Raw genomic sequence first — 14,376 nt, 5'->3', positions numbered from 1 at the left:
TAAGCCATAGGAGAAAGAGCTCGATTTGGACTCCAAGTGTTCTGATCCAGAGACTGAATAAGTTAAGGATAAGCTGAATCAGCTGAGCTCATTCACTCAACATGTGAGCATCTAATACATACTAGGCACTGGAATAGATACAAAGATGAGCGTAACAACCACATAAGTAAATGGTTACAATATATTTTGATAGGTCAAGAGAGGTGTAAAGTTTATAGATTAGCAAAATATTTTAATGAAAGATTAGATGATCTTTCAGCTCCAAAATTCTATCAATTTTATCAAAACTCCTTTCAGCCTCTTCTTTCTAATTAAGAGGGAGTAGCCACAGGTTACAATTTTCTATCAAAAGATGCTGCCTAAGCACTTAAAAATTTGCAACAGCAACAGCTAACATTTATTAAGCACCTAGTATGTACCAAGGGATAGGGGCTTTTCATACACCGTCTCACTTAATCCTCACAATAATCCCAAACAAGTAGTATTATCACTATTTTACAGATAAGGAAACAAAAATTCAGAAAGACTAAAATAATTTACTCCAAATTACACTCATATAGTAAAAGGAAAACAGGGATTCAAAGTCTGATCTTCTGATTCCAAAGTCTATTCTCTTTTCACTATTTATCTCATTCTTTCACTACATAAAAATTTCCAGAGAGCACCTTCTTAAGAGCACCCAAGAGAACTTTTAAGACAGCTATGAAGTACAAAGTGATCACTGATTGTATTTTTTTTAAACTGGAGTATCTGCTGTATACACCCTCCAAAACAAAATACAAAAGATTACAAACCTAAAATATAACCAAGACTCAAGGTAATAGATATATGTGACACGACTAAATACATTCTGAATACTAGTTAATGAAAACGAATGAGGATTTGTGATTTCTTCCAACTGTTTTATCTTCACCCTCACTTGGTGCCAACAAAAACAATCAGGAAGGGAATGGCCCAGCATATTTTAGTGTATTAACAACATGTTGATTCCACATAATTATTTAAAAGTGTGTATCACAGAATATGAGAACACAAAATAAAGTGTATATGAAATACTGTCAAAAAAAAAAAAAAACCGAAACATAAGCCCACTAAGTCTAGAATACCTAACCATCAACAATATTTAAAGCTATGTTGAAATCATGTAAATTTTGCGTCACTTTTCCTTTATAAACTTCATTACACTCACTTTTTCTTTTAATTTTTTTCAGTTTATCCATGACAATTGCGAATCTGAACCAGCAAGCATCCTTTAAAAATAAGTTAACCCTCTACAACAAATAAAGAAAAAAAAATGTTTGTGTGCACAATTCCGAAGCTGGTTAGAAAAAGAATCTGAATCAACATAAATCGCGGGATCCTAGTAACAAGTTTTTCTTCAGAACTCCTCCGGATTAAAATAGTATTTCCCCCCCCCCCAAATTTCGCCAAAGAGCAAATTCTAAGACCAAGAAAAAACATAGCTTGAGGCAGCCGTCACTGCCTAGTTCAATTAATGATTTTAAAAGTCTCCCTCATTCACAGTTATCTCAAACAACAAAAGATTTGTTTCAGATGTCTTCAAGGATTCTCGTACAGGGTATAAATTCTACCCCCATCTTCAACAGAACGGGGCCCAAGCCAGGAATCACACAAAACTAAATCACTAACGATCCGCATTCTCGATTCCTCTGAGAAATTCTGAAGTAAGTATCAGAGCAGTTCATGAGCCCTCCGTATCCCGCAGAGAGGTGACATTTCCTTTGCTTTCATGCCCGCACAAGGCAGACGGAGGAAACACCAACCGCAAATGCCGCAGACCACCACGTCCCCCCTTCACCCCAACCCCCCCTTCCCCGGCCCCAAACACAAACACGCTCTTCTCTCCACGCTTCTTGCACAATGTCGCTTGCCAAAGGGCTCAGCTCGAGCTCCACCGCCTCTCCTCCAGGCCCGACGGGAACGGTTCCTCCCTCGGCGACGCTCCCGCACCACCGCTTCCTCCGGCTGTCAGGCCTGGCGCAGTCTCGGCAGGCCCTGCGCCGATGGGGAAGGGGCCGCCACGGCCTTGCCAAAGGGCTGTTTTCGTTCCTCGGCCCAGCGCAACGGCGTCAGGCGGCTCTTCCTGAAGCAGAGTCCTAGCACCGGAGCCCGACCCGGCCCTCCGGGGCAGCGCGGTGAGCCGACGCGGTGGCGGTGCGGCCGAGCTCCCCTTCCCATCCCGGGGGTCCCCCAAACTCCTCCCGCCCCCGCCGTCTGCCCGCCGCCATTTTGTGCGCAGCCGCTGCGACACAGATACAATAGTCGGCCCGGATCTCACAGGAGAGACTCAGGAGCCCCGCGCTATGGGCTCCCGCCTTCCAGCCCCCTGCTCCCCACAAGGCAGCCGTCCGACCTATGCCTACCCGACTAACAGCCGGATCCCATTTGCGCCCCACACAGTTTAGCACTCAGCCTCCAGTCTCGACTCCGAAGAAGCTACCGCCTCCAGAGAGCTGCACGCATGCGCGCCTGTCGAGCCTTCGCTAGCCCTCATCGGCTCCCGGCGCCTGCGTATCGCCGGCACCGCGCTCGCCCCGAGGCACGGGAAAGGGGCCAGAGGGACTTGGTTCCGGAAGGAGGCGCTCTCGCGTGCGGCGTTCTCGCGAAACTGGGGCAACAGTGGCTCTGCCTGCCGTGAGCCACTCCCGCGTTGTCCTGCCCCTGAGGGTAGGTAAGACCTGCATTGTCTCACCTCCTCCATGAAGTCTTCCCTGATCATTATTGCCTTCAATAATACATTAAAACACACAGTATTCATCTGACATTGGATATCGTAATGCTTTGTGTGGTTAAGATTTTGCCTGCCTTTATCCTCTCTATAGATAGATATAGACACAGGAATAGATGTGGATTTGAATCCCTATAGCAATGATGCGAGGTATAGCATAGACACTGAAAATGTCAGGAAATTTGAATTCAGCTAAAGCCTACTGAGCTAAAAGCTTAATACTTTGAAAATCCTTTCTCGAGTCGTTTCACAATAAAGATACCTACCTAAAGTGATAGATATTTTTAACCTTTATTTTAATTATTAAAAACTTCAGGTTGAGAGAACTTGAGTAACCTCTCAACGTTACTCCACTACACCAACATAAAAATTCAATCATTGGGCAAAATCTGGTAAAACTCACACGTCCTGCCCTACCACACAATTCACACCATCTACCCTGAGTCTAAAGCATCTGCGTTACCTAGTACCCAAGCAGATGTATTTCTTTTATTCTCATTAAAATAAGCATAGAAAAGGCTGAAAGAAAAGTCTTTTATAAAATATACCTTATCAGAGTTTCATTTCAAACTAAAAGTCCTGCTAAAACCCTAATTCTAAAAGATACATGCACCCCAATGTTCACAGCAGCACTATTTACAATAGGCAAGACATGAAAACAACCTACATGTCCACTGACATTTTATATATACAATAGAATACTCCTCAGCCATAAAAAAGAATAAAATCATGCCATTTGCAGCAACATGGATGGACCTAGAAATCGTCATTTTAAGTAAAATAAGCCAGAAAGAGAAAGAAAAATACCATATGATACCACTTATATGTGAAATCTTAAAAAAAAAAAAGACATAAATGAACTTATTGACAAAACAGACAGACTCACAGACATAGAAAACACACTTACGGTTACCAGAGAGGAAAGGGGTGAGGAGAGATAAACAGAGTTTTGGATTTGCAGATACTAACTAATATAAATAAAACAGATAAAACAACAAGGTCCTACTGTTTAGCACAGGGAACTATATTCAATACCTTGTAATGGCCTATAATGAAAAAGAATATGAAAAGGGATAGGTAGATAGATAGATAGATAGACAGATAAACTGTATCACTATGCTGTACACCAGAAATTAACACAACATTGTAAATTGACTATACTTCAATAAAAAAAAAGTCCTGCTAGAGGCAACAAGCCAAAAACAAAAAAGAAAAAACCAACAAGCTCTCCCAAAACTCCAAATAACAAATGTTAACTTTAATATTTATTTCCTTCCATATATTTCTTTCTATTCCTACAAACATACACAAATACAAACAGCCTTACCAAATGATAGTTTTATTTCCAAGGACAAGAATCCCAAGTGAGACAACTAGATTATAGGAGAAAGAAAGAAAGAAAGAAAGAAAGAAAGAAAGAAAGAAAGAAAGAAAGAAAGAAAGAAAGAAAGAAAGAAAGAAAGAAAGAAAGGAAGGAAGGAAGGAAGGAAGGAAGGAAGGAAGAAAGGAAGATAGATAATTTAATTTTACAAGATATTGTCAGAATACTTTCAAAAAAGCTTATACAAGTTCCCACTGTCACTAAACAGGTAAGAGAATGGACATTTCTCCACAACCTCACTTCTTTTCTAAACTCTGAAATAACCGAAAAATCGTTGGACCTGTCTGCTCTTTAAGATTGGTAGGATTCACCTTTGAAGTATCTCTTCTGGTAGTTTTTCTAGGGGCTTCTCTTGAATAACTTTCTCTAGATACTTTATAATATATAATTTCATTAGATTTCTCTCTCTCCACAATCATTTCTGTAATTTACATTCTCCTAAAAAAGCATCCACTCGATCTAGGTTTTCAAATTCATCTCCCTGAGAGTTGGGCAAACTAACCTCTTCAATTGTTTTCATTTCCTTTATGTCCCATTATATGGTTTTATTTCTACAGCACCTAGCACCTTCTAACATACCATGTTATCTCTTATTATTTCTTAACTATCTCTTTCCACTAGAACACAAGCTCTATGATGTTAGGAATATTTGTCTGTTTTCTTTACTGATTTATCTCCAATACCTAGAATGATACTTGGCACACAGTAGAAAATCAGTGCATATTTGATGAAAGAATGAACGACACTGATGGGTTAAAAAAAGAGAGAGAGTATGTATGTATGTATGTGTGTGTGCATGAAATTGTTGAGCATCCTTTCATACCTAGCGGCCATATGCATTTCCTCTTTAAAAAATAAAAAATACCCTTTAATATTACTTGCTCGTATTTCTTTTTTTTTTCTTTTTTATTGAAGTATAATCAGTTTACAAATGTGTCAATTTCTGGTGTACAGCATAATGTTTCAGTCATACATATACATACATGTACTTGTTTTCATATTCTTTTTCATTATAGGTTACTACAAGATATTGAGTATAGTTTTTGCTCATATTGAGCTAACTGTCCCTTTTTTATCAGGAGATAGTGCTTGAATATAAAGAGTATAACCCTTCATCAAATCTGTTGCAGTTGGTTTCTCCCCATTAATATTTTGAGTGTCTTTTGCTATTATAAAATTTAAACATAATCAAATTTGTCAATCTATTCCTTTATAACTTCGGAATTTTTTTTTGTCTAAGAAGACTCATCTGACCGCCCAGAAGCATATACACCCAGAAATTATACAAAAATTCTCCTAAAATTTCTAAAGTTTTGCTTACAATTTTATAAATTTATTTTTTGCAGTTAGATGCTTAGTTAATCTAAGATGTATTCTTTTTGTGATATGAAGTAGCAATCCAACTTTGTTTTCCAAATGTATTAAATCAGTCACGTGATGTTTCCAGATACTAAGTAAACCACCATTTCCCCCCTTCATTGAAATGCTTCTTCCCTTTAAAAAACAGCAACAACAAATTATTAAGTTCCTATGAAAATGGATTTAAGGACCTTCTAGTCTGTCCTACTAATCTATCTGTTTACCCATGGGCCAGGACCATTTATTCATTCATTAACTAATCCAAAAAATATTACTTGAGGGCCTACTCTGTGCCAAGGACTCTTCTGAGTACCAAAGAGTCAGTGACAAATCAGAAGGCAACACCAACTCTAACTCCGGCCCTATGACACATACAGCTTTGATGGGAGAGATGGACAATCAGTAAGTACATAGTATGTCAGAGGGTAATAAGTGCTATGGAGAAAAACAAACATAGGGGTCAGGACACAGGGAACAGGAGGTGATGGGGCTTGTAATTTAAATAAGATGGTCAAGAAAGGCGTCACCAAGAAGGCAGCATGTGAGCAGAAACCTGACTGAAATGTGCGAATAGCTGAGCTATCTGGGAGGAAGAGTATTCCAGGCAGAGTAAACACAAAATACAAAAGCAATGAGGTGAAAGCCATCTTGGCATATGTGAGAAACAGCAAGCAGGCCGGACAGGCTGCAATAGCATGAGTAAGAGGGGACATAGGGGATGGGGTGGAAGGGAACCAGGAACACTTATAGGCTGTATGAGTCAGCTTGGGCCGCTGTAACAAAATACCACTGGCTTAAAGAACATGAGTTAATTTTCACACAGTTTTGGAGGCTGGAACCCCAAGGTCAAGGTGTGGACAGGTTTGGTTTCTTGGGCTTTTCTTCTTGGCAGCTGGCCACCTTCTTGCTGTGTCCTCAAGTGGACTTTTCTCTATGTGTGTGCATCCCTGGTGTCTCTCCCTCTTCTTATAAGGACACGAGTCATATTGGATTAGGGCCCACCCAGATGACCTCATTGAACTGTAATCACTTCTTTAAAGGAAAATAAAGCCAGGGAGGGAAAATGATGAAGCAGGGGCTGGGTAAATGCTTTAGACAGGGTAATCAGGGAAGTCCTCACCGGTGAGGTGACAGCTAAGCAGAGATATAAAGAAAGAGGGGGAAGTCATACAGATACCTGGAAGAAGAGCTTTTCAATAGAGAACACATCAAGTGCAAAGGCCCTGGGACCGAAGAACGTTGCATTGTCTGAGGAATAACAAGAAGGCCAGCTTAGTTGAGGTGAAGTGATGCAGAGGAAGGACAAGGATGGAGATGCAGCAAGGAGTCAGATCATGAAACTCCTTATAAACCACTCAAGGCAATACTGCACACTGAACAAGACACTGGATTACCCTCCTAGCCCCAGCTCTGATACTAACCTCATTGGTTTTCAATGTCTTACAAGGGAGAGGACTAGGTTAGCTTGCCCATAAGATGTGAGTCTGGAAATCTTCTGTAAACTGAAAGATGCTCATCAATATTCATGGCATTCCAAAAAAATATTTTTTAACTCTTAGAGTCCACTATATCCATGCTACTCCAAGCTCTTATATCATCTAGTCTCCTTGGACCACTTACAGACATTCTAATTCCCATCGAAAGATGTCAGTATTCTTGATAGAAGAAAAGCTAGCTATCCAACCCCACATCCTTGTCTCACCATCACTCTATTCCACAATTCCCCATCGTTTCCTTTTATGTACTCTGTTTTCTGATTGGCCAGAAGAGTACTGAGCAGCTCCATCCAGAGCTCAGCTTCTGCTTTTTCAGCACAGCCACAGCTCTAGGCCCGAACGTATTAGAAAAAGAATAGTCATCACAAACTTTCCCCTGTGACTTGTTAACATAAATGGGGCTTTGTTTCAGTGACATAAAGAATCTCACTGCCATTTCATCTCAAGTGCAAGTGTCCCAATAAATAGGATCTGGGGGCAACCATTGCCCTCCTTCTGTCTTTAGAACCCAAATCTAACTATTGGGATAGACACAGGGCCAGGATGAAAGTTTGAGAAATCCCTCAGCCATTTCATGTCCCGCAAAAGGACATGAACATCAAGAAAACTTGGTTCTGCTATTTGAATTTTGCAGCATTTATATATGTAACTATTTCTATATATAAAATAGTTAGAAACTAACTCAATAAAACAAGCAGTTATTTTTCTGAGTTTGTATCAAAGCTTCTATAATGGTGATCAGAAATCAGTTTGCCTCTTTTGTTAAGGTGGTTTCTAACTACGTCCATGAATTCTTTGATACGTTTCACTTCACGTGGTGGAAACTAATTCCACTTCCCCTGAATGTAGGGCAGACTTGGCAAATTGGTTCTAGTGAACAGAATGTGGTGCGAGTGATGCTGTGTGACTTCCCCGGGCAGGTCATGAAAAGGGCAGCATCTGACCCTCCCTTCACTCTCTTGGATTACTCACACTAGAGAAAGCCAGCTGCTAGGTCATGAGGACATCCAAACAGCCTGTTGAGAAGCCCATGAGGAGAGAAAGTAAAGCCTCCTGCCAACAGCTACCACCAAATTGGCAGCTGTTTCAATGAGCCACTTTGGAGATAGAAGCTCCAGCCTCAGTTAAGCATTCAAGTGACTGTGGTTTAAGTCAACATTCTGAAAGCAACCTCATGATGGACCCTAAGGAGGAACTGCCCAGCTATGAATTTCTGACCCTTAGAAATGATAAAGATTAAAAAAAAAATGTTTGTCGTTGTTTTGAGCCATTAGGTTTTGGGATTATTTTTTATGTAAAAGTGCATAACTAATGCACTTGTTATCTGAAGATTAAGGTCTCAACTTATTAAAAATACAAATCAAAAGCATGATATATCCATCAAAGACCTAGGATTTGGAAACAACAGAATTTGGACTTGAACTCTGATTTAAGCAATACAAGCAAACAGTTTCCTCAAGCATAAAATGAGAATAATCCATTACCTTCAGGATTTTCATCTTATGAGTTCCTTACCCCATAGCACTTTGTATAGCGTCTACACACCAGCTACAAAAGCAATTCAAGAAAATGATCCATTTCAAGAATGGAAGCATGAAAAGTTGTACAGACATACTCCCTAGTGAACCAAACATACTGGTGAAAATTATTTTAAAAAAAATCGTTTAAAGTCTCTATACATTGTCCTCAGGATATACAGCAAATGAAGAAACATTTATTTCAAGAAAATCTACTAAATCTTGGTAAGAAGGGAGAGTTTGTGGTACTTGACCCATGGCCCACTCACTTACCACTCCCACCAATCTCAGTGCGATGGAAGCTCTACACCAGTTGCTACTGATAAGAAGATGGGGCTCCCTCTTCCCCTAGCTCCAAGGGAGATGGCATCCCTCCAGGAGGACAGGCCACCAACACTTCTTTCCCTGCGGGCGATGTGTTATAGAGGCTAAATTTCAGGCAAGTGCAGGACAGCGGGTTAGGGCTCTCTTCTTAAACCTAGCCTACATTCATAAGTTGGAGGTTAGGTCAAAGATGAAGCAGGCCCAAAATACTGTGGCCCTGATTAGCCTTGTCCCAAGCCTTTGGTACCACTTAGAGTGGTAGAGATTCCACTCTAAGAGAGGCAAGCCAACAAGAACAGAGGCTGTGCTGCCCCTACCCAGAGTCCTGCTCATAAGCAGGGTTGTTGTCCAAAAGAAATGGGCCATTCTCCCCAACACTTGTTCTGGAGCAGTGGCTCAGAAATTTTGCCCAGGGGGAGAGGGAGGCCATAACGACAGAGATCTTAACAGTGTAAGGAAGTTCAAACCTAAGGGCAATCTCAGAAATAATGAAGAAATTGGATAAGAATTAAGAGAAAGCTGATAGCTTTATAATATCAGCAAGCTAAACTGGTAGGTCAGCAAGTTTAACAGAGAGAACCAAGAAAAGATAAAGCTCAGAGAGCCTCCTGAGGACAGAAGTAATGTCAGAGATTAGTCTCAAAAAGTACCCCAGCAAAGGAAGCCCAAACTGAATTGGATCAGAGTGTAAAGAAATTTATCTCCCAGGGGATCGTCAGAAACAACACAGCAATCAACCTAAAAGCTGGGTGTGATACCAAAAGAGGCCTATAGCTTAACAGAGAGATCAGCGGAATAGACAAAGAGAGCCTTGCTAAAACACTGTCATCTCAGAGCAACTTGTGCACATTATAACCTCTGAGGAGCAAGTATACAGGCTGCATATTGCAGGAGCAACAGACATCACTAAAATAGTCAAGTCACTAAACAAATAAACAAGAACAAGGACAAGCCCCAGAGCACAGAACATCGGTATCCAGATTTGCTACATTACCTAAAAGATCCAGTTTTCAACAACAACAAAACATACAGAAAAACAGTATATGTAACTCATACACAGGAAAAAAAGCTAGGCAACAGAAACTGGCTGTGAGAAGGCCCAGATATTGGATTTAACAGGCAAGGATCCCATAATAACCACTATAAACATATTCAAAGAGCTAAAGAAAACCAAAGTGGATAAAGATATGACAATGTTGCAACAAACAGAGAATGTCAATAAAGAGAGAGAAGTAATTTTTAAAAAGAACTATATAGACATTGTGGAGGTAAAATGTACAATAACTGAAATGACAAATTCACTACAGGTGTTCAACAACAGGTTTGTATTGACATAGGAAAGAATCAGCTCTCCTGAAAATTAGAGATTTGATCAATAGAGATTGTGCAACCCGAAGAACAGAGACAAAAAAGAATGAAAAGAATGAAGAATATGCATGATGGAAGTACCAAAAAGAGTGGAGAGAGGAGACAGAGAAAGGAGCAGAAGAAAAAAAAATTGAAGAAATAATATCCAAGTACTTCCTATATTTGATGGAAACCATTAAGCTACACATCCAAGAAGCTTGACCAAGTGGTATAAACCAAAGAGATCCACACACAAACATATCATAGCAAAAATGTTGAAAGACAAAGAGAATTTTGAAAGCAGCAATACAAAAACCACTAATTTCTCATCAGAAACAAAGGGGGCCAGAAGGTATGGAATTACGTATTTAAAGTGCTGAGGGAAAAAAAATGATCAACCAAGAAATCTGTCTTTCAAAATCTATCTTTCAAAAATGAAAGTGAAATAAAGACATTTCAAATAAACAAAAACTGAGATAATATGTTGCAAAAAGACCTATCTTACAGATATGTAAGAATGCTAAAAGAAGTTACTAAGGTGGAAAACAAGAGACTGCAGGCAGTAATTCAAATCCTCAGGAAAAAGCAAAGACACCAGTAAAGGTAATTATGAAAGACAATATAAATGCCTATTTCTTTTCCTTTCTTCTCTTAAGTGATTTTAAAATCAACCTATAAAACAACAGGTACATAATTATATTGTTAGCCTGTAACATATAGACATGTAATCCATTTGACAATAATTGAACAAAAGAAGTGTACAGGAGCAAATCTCTGTTGCAGTAAGGTAGTGACACTACTTGAAAACACAGGAACAAATGAAGAGAACCAAAAATGGTAAATAGGAAGGCTACTATAACAAACTCTATAAATAAATACATATTACTTGTTCCCCTTTCTTCTCTCAGCTTCTCTAAAAGTCATAAAATTATATAAAGTAATATTTGTAACAATGTATTTTTGGGTTTGTAACATATACAATGTCATTTAAAAAGCATCAAAAAGGGGAAGAAGTAAAGAGTAATGCTTTTAAATATTACTACAATTAAGTTAGTATAAGTCTGAATGGATTCTGAAAAGTTAAAATGCATATGGTAAACCCTAGAGAAACAACTAAGGAAATAATTCAAGAAATATCTATATAATGAAAAAATATTAAAAGAATTAAGATGTTACACTAGGAAGACATCCACATAATGCAAAGGAAAGTAATAAAGGAGGAAATGAGACTAACAGAAAATTAAGAGTAAAATGACAGACATAAATCCAATCAGATTAATAAAATATTAAATGTGAATTGATTAAAGAATCCAATCAAAAGGCAGAGATCATCAGAATAGATAAAAATATACATTGTCTACAGAACACACACTTCAGACCCAACAATACAAAAAGGATGGAGATTGAGGGATAGGGTATAGTTCACGCAGTAGAGTGCATGCCTAGCATGCACAAGGTCCTGGATTCAATTCCCAGTACCTTCTCTAAAAATAAATAAACCTGATTACCTCCCCCCACCAAAAAAAAAAAAAAAAAAAAAAACGATGGCGATTGTATCCCCTGGACTATTAGCAGGAATGATACGAGCATTGCAGGGAATGCTACAGGAGTTCCAGACAACACAGTGTAGTAGTACGACCATGAATTTGTCTCCTCTCACAAACACGACAAAACCACAACTGACTGCTGAACAATCACTGATAAAAAAGACTGGAGCCTACCAAAAAAGATCGTCAACTGGAGACATAAAGAGGGAACCACAGCAAGATGGTAGGAGTGGCAGGCTTGCCATATAATCTGGTCACATACCCCAGGTGGGCAACCCCACCAGCTGGAGAATAATTGCACTGCAGAGATTCACCCACAGGAATGAGAGTTCAGCCCTACATCAGGCTCCCCAGCCTGGGGGTCCAGCATCGGAAGGAGGATCCCTCAGGGCATTTGGCTTTGAAGGCCAGTGGGGCTTAACTGAAGGAGCTCCACGGAATTGGGGTAAACAGAGACTTTACCCTTAAAGAGTGCACATAGAATCTCATGTGCACTGAGACCAAGGGTGGAAGTAGTCATTTCATATGAGCCTGGGCCAGAGCTGCCTGCTGGTCTTAGAGGGTCTCCTGGGGAGGGGTGGGGCGTCTGTGGCTTACCTGGGAGATGTAAAAGCTAGTGGCAGACATTCAGGAAATATTCAGCCACATAAACTTTCCTGGAGGCTGACATCTTGCCTGGATCATTAGCACCAACACCTGGCCCCAACCAACAGCCAGTAGGCTTAAGTGCTTGGATGCCTCAGGCCAAACAACTAACTGGGTGGGAACACAGCCCCACCCATCAGCAGAGCTACCTAAGCTACCTAAGAACTTCTTGACCTCACAGCTGTCTCTAGACACGCCCCTAGACACAACCCCTCTCACCAAAGGGCCAGGACCCAGCTTTACCCAGCAGGGGGCAGGCACTGGCCCCTCCCACCAGGAAACCTGCACAAGTCTCTAGTCCAGCTTCACTCACCAGGGGGCAGACACCAGAAGCAAGAAAACAACAATCCAACAGCCTAAGGAAGGAGTCCACAAATGAAGGCCAGACTCTACCCTGGGACCAGCTGCCACCCACCCCACCCTGGCCCTTGGGTTATGAGGGGAGTGCACTACTGGAACTCATGGGATGTCACCTACAGAGGGCTATTTCTCAAAGGCTGAGAAACATAACTAATCTACTACATACAGAAAAATACAAATAGAAATTTAGACAAAATGAGGTGGCAGAGGAATATGCTCCAGGCAAAGAAACAAGATAAAATCCCACAAGAAGAACTACGATGAGAAGATAGGAGATCTACACAAGAAAGTTAAGAGTAATGATTGTGAAGATGATCAGAGAAATCAGGAGGAGAATGGATGCACATAGTAAGAAGTTAGGTTTTTAGTAGACTTATAAAATATAAAGAACAACCAAACGGAAATGAAGAACACAAACACTTAAATGAATAATATACTAGAAGGAACCAAGAGAAGACTAAATGAGGCAGAAGAACAAACCAATGAGCTAGAAGACAGAGTAGTGGAAATCACCACCGCAGAACAGAAAAAAGAGAAAAGACTGAAAAGAAATGAGGATAGTTTTGGAGACCTCTGGGACGATATGAAGCACACTAATTTTCACATAGGGGTCCCAGAAAGAGAAGAGAGAAAGGACCTGAAAAAATATTTGAAGAGCTAATAGCTAAAAACTTCCCTAACTTGGGAAAGGAAATAGTCACCCAAGTCCAGGAACCACAGAGTCCCATACAGGATTAACCCAAAGAGGAGCATGCTGAGGCACATAGTAATTAAACAGATTAAATTAAAAAATTAAAGATAAGGAGGAAATATTGAAAGCAACAAGAGAAAAGCAAAAACTAACATACAAGGGAACTCCCATAGGGTTATCAGCTGATTTTTCAGCAGAAACTCTGTAGGCCAGAAGGAAGTGATACTATGCATTTAAAGTGATGAAAAACCTACAATCAAGAACACTCTCACCAGCAAGGCTTTAGTTCATATTTGATGGAGAAATCAAAAGCTTCATGGATAAGCAAAAGCTAAAAGAATTCAGCACCACTAAATCAGCTTCACAACAAATGCTAAAGGAGCTTCCCTAGAAGCTTTTCTTTCCCTAGAAAAGAAAAGGCCACAACTAGAGACAAGAACATTATGAAATGGAAAAGCTCACCAGGGAAGGCAAACATACAGTAAAGATAGGAAATCATCCACACACTAACTAATAAGGAAGTTGAAAGACAATAGTAGCAAAAATCATCTGTACCCACAATAATCAGTAAAAGGATACACAAAAATAATTAGATGTAAAATATGATATCAAAGCCAGCAATCATGAGGGGAGAAGAGTACAAATACAGGGTATCTAAAATGCATTTGAAATTAAGAGACCATCAACTTAAATCAATCATGTGTATATATACATAGAATTCTATACCAAAATCTCATGGTAACTGCAAACCAAAAATCTATAATAGATATATATACAAAAAAGGGAAAGGAATCCAAACATAACACTAAAGATAGTCATCAAATCACAAGACAAGAGAACAAAAGAAAAAAGGGGGTAAAAAGATCTGCAAAAACAAGTCCAAAACAATGAACAAAATAGCAATAAGAACACACATATCAATAATCAGCTTAAATATAAATGGATTAAACACTCCAACCA

At 39.7% G+C, this 14,376-nt stretch overlaps 1 protein-coding gene and 1 long non-coding RNA gene across 8 annotated transcripts in view; one reads left to right on the top strand and one right to left on the bottom strand.

The window, feature by feature from the left end:
- The window catches only part of ZNF638 (zinc finger protein 638), a 109,073-nt gene that overhangs the window by 62,528 nt on the left and 32,169 nt on the right, over positions 1-14,376 (bottom strand). The window contains exon 1 of one of the 7 annotated variants that reach the window (XM_045523214.2): positions 2,385-2,526. The exons of the other annotated variants lie outside the window; for them this stretch is intronic. The gene's annotated coding sequence lies outside the window, so the exon portion shown is untranslated. Of the gene's footprint in view, positions 1-2,384; positions 2,527-14,376 lie in introns of those variants that run through there. 7 annotated transcript variants of the gene reach the window in all.
- On the top strand, positions 1,882-2,783 carry LOC123619370 (uncharacterized). The gene is made up of 2 exons (XR_006727967.2): positions 1,882-2,156; positions 2,422-2,783. It is a non-coding gene; the product is annotated as an uncharacterized LOC123619370 (long non-coding RNA).

The sequence above is a fragment of the Camelus bactrianus genome, chromosome 15, assembly GCF_048773025.1.
Source record: "Camelus bactrianus isolate YW-2024 breed Bactrian camel chromosome 15, ASM4877302v1, whole genome shotgun sequence".
Taxonomy (NCBI): Eukaryota; Metazoa; Chordata; class Mammalia; order Artiodactyla; family Camelidae; genus Camelus; species Camelus bactrianus.
The sequence above is the reverse complement of the archived record's forward strand: the minus strand, read 5'-3'. Positions and strand labels throughout refer to the sequence as shown.